The 12,560-nt window shown below is 40.9% G+C and overlaps 1 long non-coding RNA gene across 1 annotated transcript; it reads left to right on the forward strand.

Moving 5' to 3' along the window:
* Positions 1–1,635: 1,635 nt before the first annotated feature.
* LOC128591897 (uncharacterized) lies at positions 1,636–10,646 on the forward strand. The gene is made up of 3 exons (XR_008381695.1): positions 1,636–1,726; positions 3,028–3,261; positions 9,880–10,646. It is a non-coding gene; the product is annotated as an uncharacterized LOC128591897 (long non-coding RNA).
* Positions 10,647–12,560: the final 1,914 nt, after the last annotated feature.

Below are 12,560 nucleotides of genomic sequence, written 5' to 3' on the forward strand. Positions count from 1 at the left end.
CACCTGCAGTTGTGAAATGGCGACTGAATAAACAGCAACTTCCCTAGAATGATAGTGTAAGGATTAAACAAGATTGAGTGTCCAAAACACAGTGTCAGATGCATGTAAACAGTTGGCAATACCTGGGCGCCATCATTAATAATAAAAAGGGCAGTTACAGGAAAATAATCGTCAAAACAGGATAGCAATGGGAATTCCAGTCTGCTCATTTGCTATTTTCTGTCCCCAGAGAGTTCTGAATCATGAAGTGTTAAGATTTGGCCCAGAAGTCTTTTCATTGAATGTTACTTTCCTCCTAAAACTGTTAATACTCTATAACATGCTCACTTTTAATTCAAGAGAATAAAATGATTTCTTGTGCATAATTTAAAAATTATACTTTTAGTTTCTTAGAGATTGAGATACTTGGAGCCACTTTTGGATTCAAACCAAACAAACCAACCCTTTCCCCTGGAAACTAGCGGTATGGTTTCCAGAGAGGTTTCTTGGCACCCCCTTGTGGATGTGATTTTTTTTCCCCTCTGGTGTTTTTAATCTATGTTCATTAACGAAGTCTGAGCATTACATTTTTTCCCCATGACATAGAAGCAGCCTACAAATTATATTTACTAGTCATATTTAGCAGAGTTCTTGGGGTAATTGGGAAGAAAATAACACTTTTAGGTGAGATGTTCATCAAGTGCCACCTGTGGGCTAGGCATTATTCAAAGAGTGAGGAATACTCAGTGAATAAGAAAGTCCAAATCCCTGCCCTCATGAAACTTACATTCTCCTATAAAGGAGGCTAACAATAATATAGATACATGTATATGTCTAAAATAAATCAGGGAAGGGTGATAGAAGTATCAGAGAATGAGGGTGGGGTATAGTTTTAAACATGGGGATCAGGGAAGACCTTAATGAAAAGATGACATTTGAGCAAAGACCAGAAGATAGGTTTTTGGGTAGGAGCTGTGTAGAAAACTGCGAGGAAAGCATTCCAGGCAGAGGGAATAGAAAGTGTGCAAAAGCCCTGAGGTAGACGTGAGTCACAGCAATGTGACCCTTGTGGCTGGAGCAAAGTGAGGCAAGAAAGAGCAATAACATCAAAGATTAATTATAAGTAGAAAAATGACTTGATGTTTTAAAAGACTCATTCTGGCTGCCATGTTGTGAATGGGGATAAAGAGGGTGAGTGAAAGAAAAGACATGAAGCCATTTCAAATTTAAGTAAGAAATGATGGTGACTCAGACCATGATGGTAACGGCAGAGACAGTGAAAAGAGGCTAGATTATGGATATATGTTGAAGGCAGTGCCAACCAGGATTTGGTGGCAGAGTGGATGCAGGTTTAAGAGAAAGAGAGAAATCAAAGATGAAATGATTTGGGGCTCAGCAACAGGAAGAATGAAGTCATTAACTGAAACGAGCAGACAGCCGGATGAGCCAGTTTCAGAGGAGGAAGATGACATGGTCAGTTTCAGACACACTAAGTTTTGTAACACCTATTAGAAATCCAAGTGGAGATGTCAGTCAGGCAGTTGGATGTACAGATACACAGTTCAGGGAAGAGGTCTAGATGGAGTATAAATACAGCCGTCGTCAGCATACAAATGTTGTTTAAAGCCACGAGCCACTGAGGGAAAGAGTGTTCATAGACAAGAAGCCCAAGGACTAAACTTGGGTAACCCAGAACTGAATCTGGAGACATGTGAAGGAGCCAGTAAAGGATGCTGAGAAATGGCCGGTGAGTCAGAAACTAACTTCAAAGCTGAGTTTCTGGGAAGGAGTGAAGCGACCAGCCAAATTATTATAAATGCTGCCCATAGAGCAAGTACTTTTCAAGGACTGAGAACTGGCTGTTGAGTTTATCAATGTGGAGGTCACGATGGCCTTGATAAGAGGAGCTTTCTTGTGGGGCTAGGGATGAGAATCCAGCAGGAGTGGGTTCATGAGAGAATGGGAAGAGAGGAATTGAAGCAACTCCTTTGGAGAGTTTTACTGTAAAGGAGAGCAGAGAAACGAGGCAGCAGAAAGATGAAAAGTGGGAGTCAAGGGGAAAAAATTTAAGGGAGAAATGAGAGCATGTTAGTGTATTGTAGGGAGAGTGGGGAGAAAAAGTGGGGACTGACAGCCTGGGAGAGAACTTCTGGGAAGACAAGAAGTATGGGAGCACGTGCACAGACGGAGAGCAGCCAGACAGGTCCACTCCTGGCAACAGAAAGGAAAACCGAGCACAGAGGCCTGAAGATGGTCAGTGGGAACTTCTTTTTCTCAGTGAAACAAGAAACAAGTTTATTTGCTGCAAATAAGGATGGGGAGAGGGTGTTCAGTTCAGAGGAAGAGAGAAGTTCAAACCGTTGGCTAGGAAAGTGAGGGAGAATGAATGGACTGGCGAGATGTGACAGGTGCTGATGGACCACTTGAGTCTGTGGTCATAAATCGATAGTGAGACTAGGCAGAAGGCTTGAATGTTTTCCCTAGTGAAGTTGAGCTACAAGAGTTGTAACCAGAGAGTAAGAAGGAAGCTGGAGTCAACCAGGGTTGGGTTCTTGCTAGGCAAGTACCTCAAAGAGGGAGATGGGCAAAGGATTCAAGAATAAATATAGGCAAGAGAGTGATTGTAAGGATGAACTGTGAAACTTAACCTGAGTAAGGAGGGAAGGAAGGGCATGAGGGCATGTTAGAAACAGGAAAAGAGGAGTTGGACTTGTAAATTGTTTGTCTCAGCAAGGCTAAAGAATTACTGGTTTTGGTTAGCAGAGAGAGAGAGTGCGCTAGAAAGATAGGCATAGTGAGGGATTGAGGAGTGAGCTGCTGAACTTTGGGATTACAGTGGGAGGAACTGGTGAAGACAAGATCTAGATGCTTGTTATGGGCTGAATCATATCCCCTCCCAAATTTATATGTTGAAGCCCCAACTCTTATAACCTCAAATATGAATGCTTTTGGAGATAGGACCTTTAAGTAGGTGATAAAGTTTAAACAATCTGGTAGGGTGGGTCCTGACCCAATAATATTGGAGTTCATATAAAAGTGAAAATTTAGACACACAGAGTGATACCAGGGACGTGGTGCCAAGGGAAAAGACCGTGTTGGAGCACAGTGAGACGGTGGGCATCTGCAAGCCAAACAGAGAGGCCCTGTGAGACACCAACCAGATCTGCCAACTCCTTGAGCTTGGACTTCAGGCCTCCAGAACTGTGAGAAAATAAATGTCTGCTGCTTAAGTTACCCATTCTGCGGTGTTTTGTTATGGCAGCCCTGGAAAACTGATACAAGGTATGATCCTGGGAGGGAGCGGCCAAGGTAGGGTAGGGGATAGGACAGTTGGAGACAAGGATCTGAAGGAACCAGGTACCGGAAGGACCATTTACAATGAATATTGAAATCAATAATGAAACAATGGCAGTTTGGGGGAGAATGACTGCATTTAAAAAGGCAAGTGGCAAGCTCTTCAAGGAATGAAGGGAGATACTCTTGATGGAGAGAGAGCTGATAGGGAGAGGGGGAAATATCATCCAGCATTGAAATGTACTATCTCTCAGGACAGGGGTCACTGCTCCCCTCCCACTGACTTTTAAATAGAGCTGTTTAAAAAAAGGAAATGCTTGATTTCACTTTCAGTTTTCTTCCTCTTGAGACCTCCTCTCACAGAGGTTCCAACAGGTATTAAAATGAGGAGTGAGAGAGGAGGAAGGTGTAGAAGAGAATAATTGCTGAAGAGGATCCTTGGCTACCAAGACACCCCAAAAGCAGCTGTGTTCTGCTAGACAGATTCACAAGATTCTAAGAGTTAAACTTCATTGAGATTCGATAAGGAGTTTTTATTGCCAATATTTTGTACTTCGGGGAAGAATGAGTAAGAATAAATTCAGCTAATGTTTATGGCGAGTAGAATCATTGAGCATTTTCTACCTACAAATGCCGTGGCTTCTGGGAATTTTCGATGTCCGTGACATGAGCTGTCACTCTCTGTCAGGTTCTCCCTCAAAATGACCAAGATAAATGGACATCTCTTGCGTATCTTCTATAGGCAAGCACTATGCTAGAAATTTTTACTTGTATTCAGACAAAAAGCCAAACACCAACTCTTGCAATAAGACTAAAGTGAAAGCATCATTATCCCCATCTCACGTGTGTAAAAAAACAGATCTAAGAAAAAAATGTAAAACTTGCCCAGAAACTAAGTTCAGCGCAAGACTTTCATATTCTTTGGACTATTCCACAATTGGTTTTCCACCCTTGCCTGATAGATTACTGGGCCTTCATTACTCTTTTGACTGCAAAGAGGCTTCAGATTTGTAGATTTGGATTCCTTGGCGGTGGCTGCCTACAGTTTATTTGAGAGGCACACTGGTTTCTATGGGAGAGATACAGGCCAGATAGACAAGCTAGACAGCTTAGGTGTGTCAGCTGCGGGGAGGCGGTCGGAGAGGACAGCTCACACGGCTACCATTCCCCAGTCTCAGTCAAGCTTAACATCGTGTCTCTGATGCTTCGTGTCACTTTGGGAGGAAGCGCATAACCAGATGTCATCTGAAAGACTGTTCACTAAGAGCAAGAAAAGTGAATAAAGAGGATATGCCTGTGCGGAAAACTTGATAAACTTATGAAAAGGGGAGTTGAGTAATTTCCTTGACTTCAGTTACCCGATTAGTGAACATATCTAATCATCCCCAGATAATCCCCAAATGGACTTAATTTCATTCCTAAGAAAACTTTTTTAACCTGCTTCTGGAAAAAAAAAAAAAGTGTGTTCATAAATAACATCCTTGAAGCTTTTTGCCTCCAGTTTTCTTGCCAAGGAATTCTTAGTAAATTAGGACTTTCGTGCTGGTTCTCCAGTGACTGGGAAGAGTCCCTGGATTGTTGGGAACAGTCCCTTCCTGGCTGTTTCTGGCCTTGATTTCCTGTTCTCAACAGCAGGGCTGAGGAAATCCGCAGGATGTCTGCTGCCAGGGGACATGGTGACTCAGGAGGAAAAACCCCACCCAAAATAGTCTTGGTATGCAGTCTCCAAGCCACTTTCGAATCAGCATTAGTAAATGAGCCTGGAATTAGTCTCACCCACAGGTGATAAGAAATGGGGAAGAAGGAAGTATCTGAAGAAAGTTTATCACAAAGAAAAGTTTGCCAGGAAAATAAAGCTTTAGCAGAATATTAGCAGAAAAGGCTAATATTCAGAAAGACCATTTTTCCTGAGAGTTTAAAGCAGATGAACTGTGATACCTTCTGTTCCCCATGGGCATAAAGCATTGGTCTGAGTCCAATCTCGGAACCCACTGGGAGTGAATATTTACTTAAAAACACAGTAGGAAGTCAGCAGTGGGACAGCTGTGTAAACAGAAGTGAGCCATGTGGACACTTTTTGTGTGTATAATTCTTTCTCTAGAATTATTTAATCCATAGCGCCAATAGACTCCAGTTTTGTCTCTAAGGAATGGTTAATATCTGGGGTTTTGCTTACTGAGAGAGGGAAGGGAGCATTCCTTTCCTCCTCCCAGCTCCCGAGGCAGCGTTCTGGATTTGGAGTGTTCTCTCAAGCCACTGTCATACTTGCCTTGCATCTGGCTCCCTGCCTGCCAGAGCTCTTTTATTTATTCAAACTGTTCACAGTGAGGGACCAGGGAAAAGTACTCCTTCAGTCGTGTATTTTTGAAACGTGTATTGAGCATCTGCATGGCTGCTGCAGGAACAGCTACCCATCCCTGCCCTCAAGATGCTCAGAGTTAGCTAGGCATGTGGTGGCTCATGCCTCTCATCACTCTGGGAGGCCGAGGCAGGAGGATCCCTTGACCTCAGGAGTTCGAGACCAGCCTGAGCAAGAGTGAGAGCTCTGTCTCTACTGAAAACAGAAAAATCAGCTGGATGTTATTGTGGTGCCTGTAGTCCCAGCTACTTGGGAGGCTGAGGCAGGAGGATCACTTGAGCCCAGGAGTTGGAGGTTGCTGTGAGCTATGCTGATGCCACAGAGTAAGACTCTGTCTCAACAAGGTACTCAGTGCAGTTAGGGCAATAAAAAGTTAAGCAGCAGATTTGTAATACAAAGTGTTGGCTCACCAATAAATTTAACCACAGGCTACTTGAAAGGCACAAGACCCTTGAATAGAGCTGAGGTTCAAGAGAGATTTCTCTGGAGTCTGGGGCACAGAATTGAATCTTTAAGGTTAAGAAGCAGGAAGCTGAGACTCAATTGAAGTTAAATGTTCACTGAAAGATAAATGGCATGTATGAAGTTTGGACCTTGGTTTGGAAAAAATACGGTGAAACACATTTGGGGGACAATTGGACAAATATGAATATAGGCAGTATTAGGCAATCTTGGTAGGCTGTGGTCAATGTGAGTGTAATAATGGTTGAGGAGATTGAGGAGATTGTTCTCATTTTGAAGAGATACCCACGTTGTACTGGGAAATGGTTTAGCAAAAGAAGGAGGAGGAAAAGGAGAAGAATGATAATGAATCAAATGTGACAAAAGATTAACAGCTGTTGAATTTGAAGCTAGATGTTCATAGTACCAGTTTTTTGACTTTCCTAAATTTTTGGAAATTCTCATTAAAAATAGATGAATGCAAAGTATCCTGGTAGACATCCAGTTGTACGAATGGCAACACTACCCAAAATGTAAATATAAAGGGTACTTTCCCCTTGGGGATGCAAAGTAAAAAATAAATGCTCTGCCCAAACAGCTGCATTGGCATGCGTGAAGGCACCAGGTTGGAAAGACAGTGTCCCCCTCTGCAACCTGGAGCCCGTCGAGCTGGTCTGTGCCCTGCTGCTTGTGACAGGAGATGCAAGGGTTGTGGTTGGGAAGGTGGTGAGGATGGAACTCAGATCTTGAAGGGTCTTGTCTGGGTCACGCTGAGGAATTTGGACTTTATCTTGGCAGAGTCAGAGTCATTGAAGAACAGAGGGCATTTGAGAAACTCATTCTCGTTTCATTTCAAAGGGTGGATTAGAGTCTGGAAAGTGTGGGACTGAGAGATGGGTCCAGAGATGACTGCAGTAATTCTACCAGAAATAAATACCAAATGCTGAGGAGGCTGAGGAGCAGCAGAACTCCTCATTCAGTGCCGGTGGGAATGCAAAATGGAACGGCCACTTTGGAAGGCAGTTTGGTACATATTTTTTTAATTAATTTTACATGTTCTTTTAACAATTAAAATGTATAGAAAATGCCTTCTTAATTCTAATTAATAAAAAGCACAAGATATTCACCTTTTAAAAGTTAAGAATGCCTATAATGTGGTGACAGTAAATGTGGAGATAGTTTGGAGAGAATGTAAGAGAGTAGAATCTTTTCTAGGAAGAGTTTTTCAGGTAAGATGAGCTTGCACTTTGGCACCCAGATCTATCTACAACACCACAGTATGGACAGTATGTGGAGAACAAAGACTGGAAATCTAACTTCCCATCAACAGGAAACTGGTTAAATGGATTATGCGATTATGTATATAATCAAATACTATGCATCTGTTAAAAAATAGGACAAGGCTGATGATATGCCATGATGGCCATTAAAAAAAAAAAAAAAAGCATGAGGCAGCACCTGTGGCTCAGTGAGCAGGGCACCGGCCCCATATACTGAGGGTGGCGGGTTCAAACCCGGCCAGGGCCAAACTGCAACCAAAAAATAGCCGGGTGTTGTGGTGGGTGCCTGTAGTCTCAGCTGCTCAGGAGGCAGAGGCAAGAGAATCTCCTAAGCCCAGGAGTTGAAGGTTGCTGGGAACTGTGTGAGGCCACGGCACTCTACCGAGGGCCATAAAATGAGACTCTGTCTCTACAAACAAACAAACAAATAAATAAAAATAAAAATAAAGCATGTTGTTTAGAGTGTTACCATTTATAGAACAAAAGAAGAATGAGATTGTGTATGTACACATACACACCTACTTGCATAGGTGTAAAAGAGCTCGAGAAGTCCATAAGAAGCCATTGCATCAGTCAGGATCCATTCGGGAGACAAAACCCACACAATAATTTTAGTAGAGAAGGTTTCATACCAAGAATGATTAATTAATTATAGGAAATTCACTAAGAGAGGCTAAAAGAACTCTGCAGAATACCCTAGGGCTGACCAAGATCACCCAAGGAAGAAATAACTTGGAAGGGGTGCTCCCCAAAGCTGGATCCGGACCAGCCTGGGGGGTGGAGAATTTTGCTGTTTGCTCCAGCCTGCTCCACGGCTGGCAGGCTGAGAGTCACAAGCCAGGGCTGCCACGCTGGAAATTCCACCAGGAGGGATCCAGGGCTCTGGGTGCCAGACAAGAAGTCATTTGCTGGGGAATGCTGACAAATCCATAAGGAAACTTCCCACAGAAGTACTGCTGAACTTGATGGGAAACTGTTTGGGCCACTGGTTGAACTCGCTGGAAAGCTGCCGAGAGCTGCTAGGGACTGCCACTGAGCTGGCCACAGTGCAACCAGCTGGGCACCCACAGAACTTGCTGGCATGAGTTCCATCTCTGGGTCTCCCACACACCACCCTAGCTCCGCAGGAGCAAGACCCACTAAAAGTCCACCAGAACCAGGGAATCTCCTCTCTCCTCCAGAGTCCTTCCAGTGACCTCTGCTGGCAAAGGTTAGCATTACAACCTTGTGTCTACTGGCAAAGGTGTTTCCTTACCGCAGCAGGGAAAGGAAGGGGGTATTTGACCCTGGAAGGCAGTAAGTTCTCAAATGCCACAGCTGATAACTATCGGGTCTGGGGAGAAAAACCCATGGATGAGGCTCTAAAATGAGAGAAAGGCTTCCTTTTCACTGCAGATCTTTGATTTCTGAGAGTAATATTGAGAGATTTCTTTAAGGGTTGAATAATGGAGTTTCATACTATAAAATAATAATGCTGCTGTTGATAGTACATGCCAGCCATTGTACTAAATGCTTTAACTGTATTAGCTCAGCTAATCTTCCCCCAGCCAGTTACTATTATTAAACACAATTTTCATTAGACCTGGAGGAAGAAACTGAGGCCCAAAGAGGTTAAATGACTTGCCAAATATTAGTCAGAAAGTGGCTGAACTTTGTGATAATTTGGCTTCAGAATGTGCCCTTCGACTCTGCTCTGTATTCACTGACTGTATCTGTCAGTGTTTATTGCAGCACAAAACACAATGAGTGAATAACATGATAAACACCACTCACTAACTGCCCTTAGGGGTGAGTTGGTTACGTGACTAATGAGCTGTGTGTGTCATTTCAAGTCAAGTATTTAATGTTGAGACACCCTCCGTGGCTATTATTTTCCTCTTCTATAGAAATCAGCAGTATTGGAGATTGCTTTACAATTGTGGTGAGACGAACAACTCTATGTTGACTATAACTGAGCAAGAAATAAACCTCTGATTTCTAAGCTCTTGGTATTTTGATGCTGCTTCTTACTGAAGCATCATCTACTTTATTTTACTGATATAAAATGATGCATTCCTGATTAGAGTTAAATAGCAAAACATGTGCTCTTAAAAATTCCAAACAAGACATATTACTTATTCTAAATGTTTTTCTTGGAAGATTTTGAACTGAGGGCTGGGCATGGTGGATCATGCCTATAATCACAGCACTTTAGGAGTCTGAGGTGGGAGGAACCTTCGAGGCCAGGAGCTCATGACTAGCCTGGGTAATATAGTGAGACCCATCTCTGCAAAAAAAAAAAAGAGGATGTCTTGAGCCCAGGAATTCAACACTGCAGGGAGTAATGATTACACCACTGCACTCCAACCTGGGCAATGGAGCAAGACCCTTTCTCTAAAAAATTAAAATTAAAATTAAAAAAAATTTTTAAACTTACAAAAATTGAAAGAATAATACAATGATCACAGTTTATCCTTTGACTAGATTCATCGGTTGCTCATATATTGCCCTTTTTTCTTTGTTTCTAATATAATTTTTTTTTCTCAGCCATTTGAAAGAAAGTTGCCGACATCATGAAACTTCTCTGGAAAATCTTCAATTGCCACTTTCTAAGACTAAGGATATTCTCCTACATAACCACATTGAAATCCTGGTTCCTGACAGCATCAGTATATATTTTTTTCTTTATTCTACAATATATATAAAATAGCTTTAGAATTCCAATATTAATATCACTACCAGTCATAAATCTCTGAAGTAGAGTTTAGATTGTTTGAAGTCCCTTTTTTATTTAGATTATGAGGACACTAAGCATGTGTAATCATGATACGGTGTTTAGTACAAAAATGGGTAATTCAAGTTAATTCTAACAGTTACTTTGTAGATCCTTAGTGAGATATGTGAGGACGAAAGAGATCTGTAAACAGATATTATGATACAGACATTTATTTGTTTCCTTTTATACTCACTTTTAGAGTTTTCTTTTTAAAATAATTTCATTGCTTTTTTTAATGAATCACTTTTACTTGGTTCAACAGTCAGAACAATAAAGATAGTTACATTCAAAGAATTACCACTCCCATCCTTGACTTCCACTGTGTTGCCATCCTACTCCATAATTAGATATTTTCATGGAGCTCCTGTTTTATCCTTTCTGTGTTTCCTTTTTGGCAAAAAATAAGCAAATATATACACATATTCTTATTTTCCTTTATTTTTTACACCATAGTGTACCATATATTCCTTATTTTTTTTCATTTAATATTTCCTGGAAATCATTCTGTATCAGTTTATAGAAACCTTTTCTTCCTTTTTTTTTTGTTATGTCTGCTTATTACTCCATTGTGTAGCTGCGCCACAATTTGATTTATTAGTGTCTGTTTAGGTTTGTTTCCAGTTAGTTTACTATTACAAATAATATTGTAATAAAAAAAATTGTACATGTACTCTTTCACATTTGTGGAAGTTTCTTTTCAAGGTAGTTTCCAAGAAGTGGATTTCCTAGGTCAAAGGGTAAACGACATGATCGTAATTGTTAAATATTGCCCAATTTACTCCATCGGGGGTTTCATCATTTTGCATTCCCATCAGTATTGTATGATGATGCTCCTTTTCTTCATGACCTTGCCAACAGTGTGTTGTCAAGCATTTAAATTATTGCCAGTCTGATAGGTAAGAAACGATATCTCCATGTGGTTTTAATTTACATTTATGTTATTATGAGGAAAATTGAACATCTTTTTTTTACATGTTTAAGGAGACCATTTATATTATACTTTTCTCTGAATTGTCCATGATTCTGTCCATTTTTCTATGAGGCTTTGGATTTTATTCTTTTTCATTTTTAGGCACTCTTTATTAAAGAGTAATACTAGTCCTATGCATATAAGTTGCAAATCCTTTCACTAGTTTTCATTTTTCTTTCAACTTTGCTTACGTTTTTTATGCTTGCAAAAAAGAAAAAAAAAACTTTTATTTTTATGTGTCAAATTTATCAAGATTTTCTGTTATTAGTTTGGGAATCTCATTTTATAGATTTGAAAAATTCTCTCCAAACACAATTATAAAACATTTATTCATTCATTGTTCTAGTGGGCCTATGCCTTGCTTTTTTCACAGTTGTATTGCTAATCCACTTGAAATTTTTTCTGGTATCTGGTATGAGATGGTATCCTTTTGGAAAAGGCTGTCCATTTGTCTCGATTATTGTTTTTTTGAAAAAGTTCACATTTTCCCTAGTGACCATCTTTATCCTTTATTAAACTTTCATATGTCAACATAAAAGTAGATGAAGTTGGAAAATTTTAAAGAGTTTATTGTTCCTACGAGAGAATGGTCTCCAACTGGAGACTTTGAATAAATGTGAGAATGAAAGAATAGGACTAAACCTTCCTTACAGCAGTGACGTTAGTATAGTACAGTTTACATGTACAAGATATAAAGGAGGAAGTATTTTGACCTTTCTCGTGCTTGTCTATTATATGTTAACTTTTATTTTAGGGCAAATAGAGTGTTAAAGCTGATTTCTTTATGGCTGATTGGTTTGATTTCACTGAATCATGCTGACAAGGATGTGTTTTGTGAATGACTGAACATTTTGGTATTGTGGTAATGAACAGTTTGCCTTGAGGCAGCGGCCCCTCCGTTTATATTTTTCTTTAATACATAAATATTTGGACCTATTTTCAAATGCCTAGTCTGTCCCATTTGTCTATCCTTTCAGGCTACTTATCTTTTTAATTATACGCAAGCATTACCCTATCATTTCTCTCGAAAAGGAGTTTTAAAAAACAGAGCACAGTGTCCTGAGGATGAACTGAGGGTGGAGTCTGAAATAGAGGAAAGTGTCACACCAACTCGCTCACTTTTTTTTTTTTTGACTGGGGCTGGGTTTAAACCCACCACCTCCGGAATATGGGGCGGGCACCCTACTCCTTTGAGCCACAAGTCAACTCCCACCCTCAACTCCCTCACTTGTTTCCTAGAGTCCTTGGGGGATGGAGGGCTGTTTGCCATGGTGGGCCATGCACAGAGTGTAAGAAGAGAGGATGGACCAAAGATGGGAACTTTGTATTGTACCAGGAATAGGCACAGGAAAATGAAACCGGGGAAAGGCTGGGCACAAAGAGATGTGAACTGGATTTGGGTGGCTGAGGTGGCTTAAAACAACAGAATTTTATTGTCCCCTGTTCAGGTGGCTAGAGGTAAGGGTGCTGGCAGGATTGGTT

The sequence above is a fragment of the Nycticebus coucang genome, chromosome 8, assembly GCF_027406575.1.
Source record: "Nycticebus coucang isolate mNycCou1 chromosome 8, mNycCou1.pri, whole genome shotgun sequence".
Lineage (NCBI taxonomy): Eukaryota > Metazoa > Chordata > Mammalia > Primates > Lorisidae > Nycticebus > Nycticebus coucang.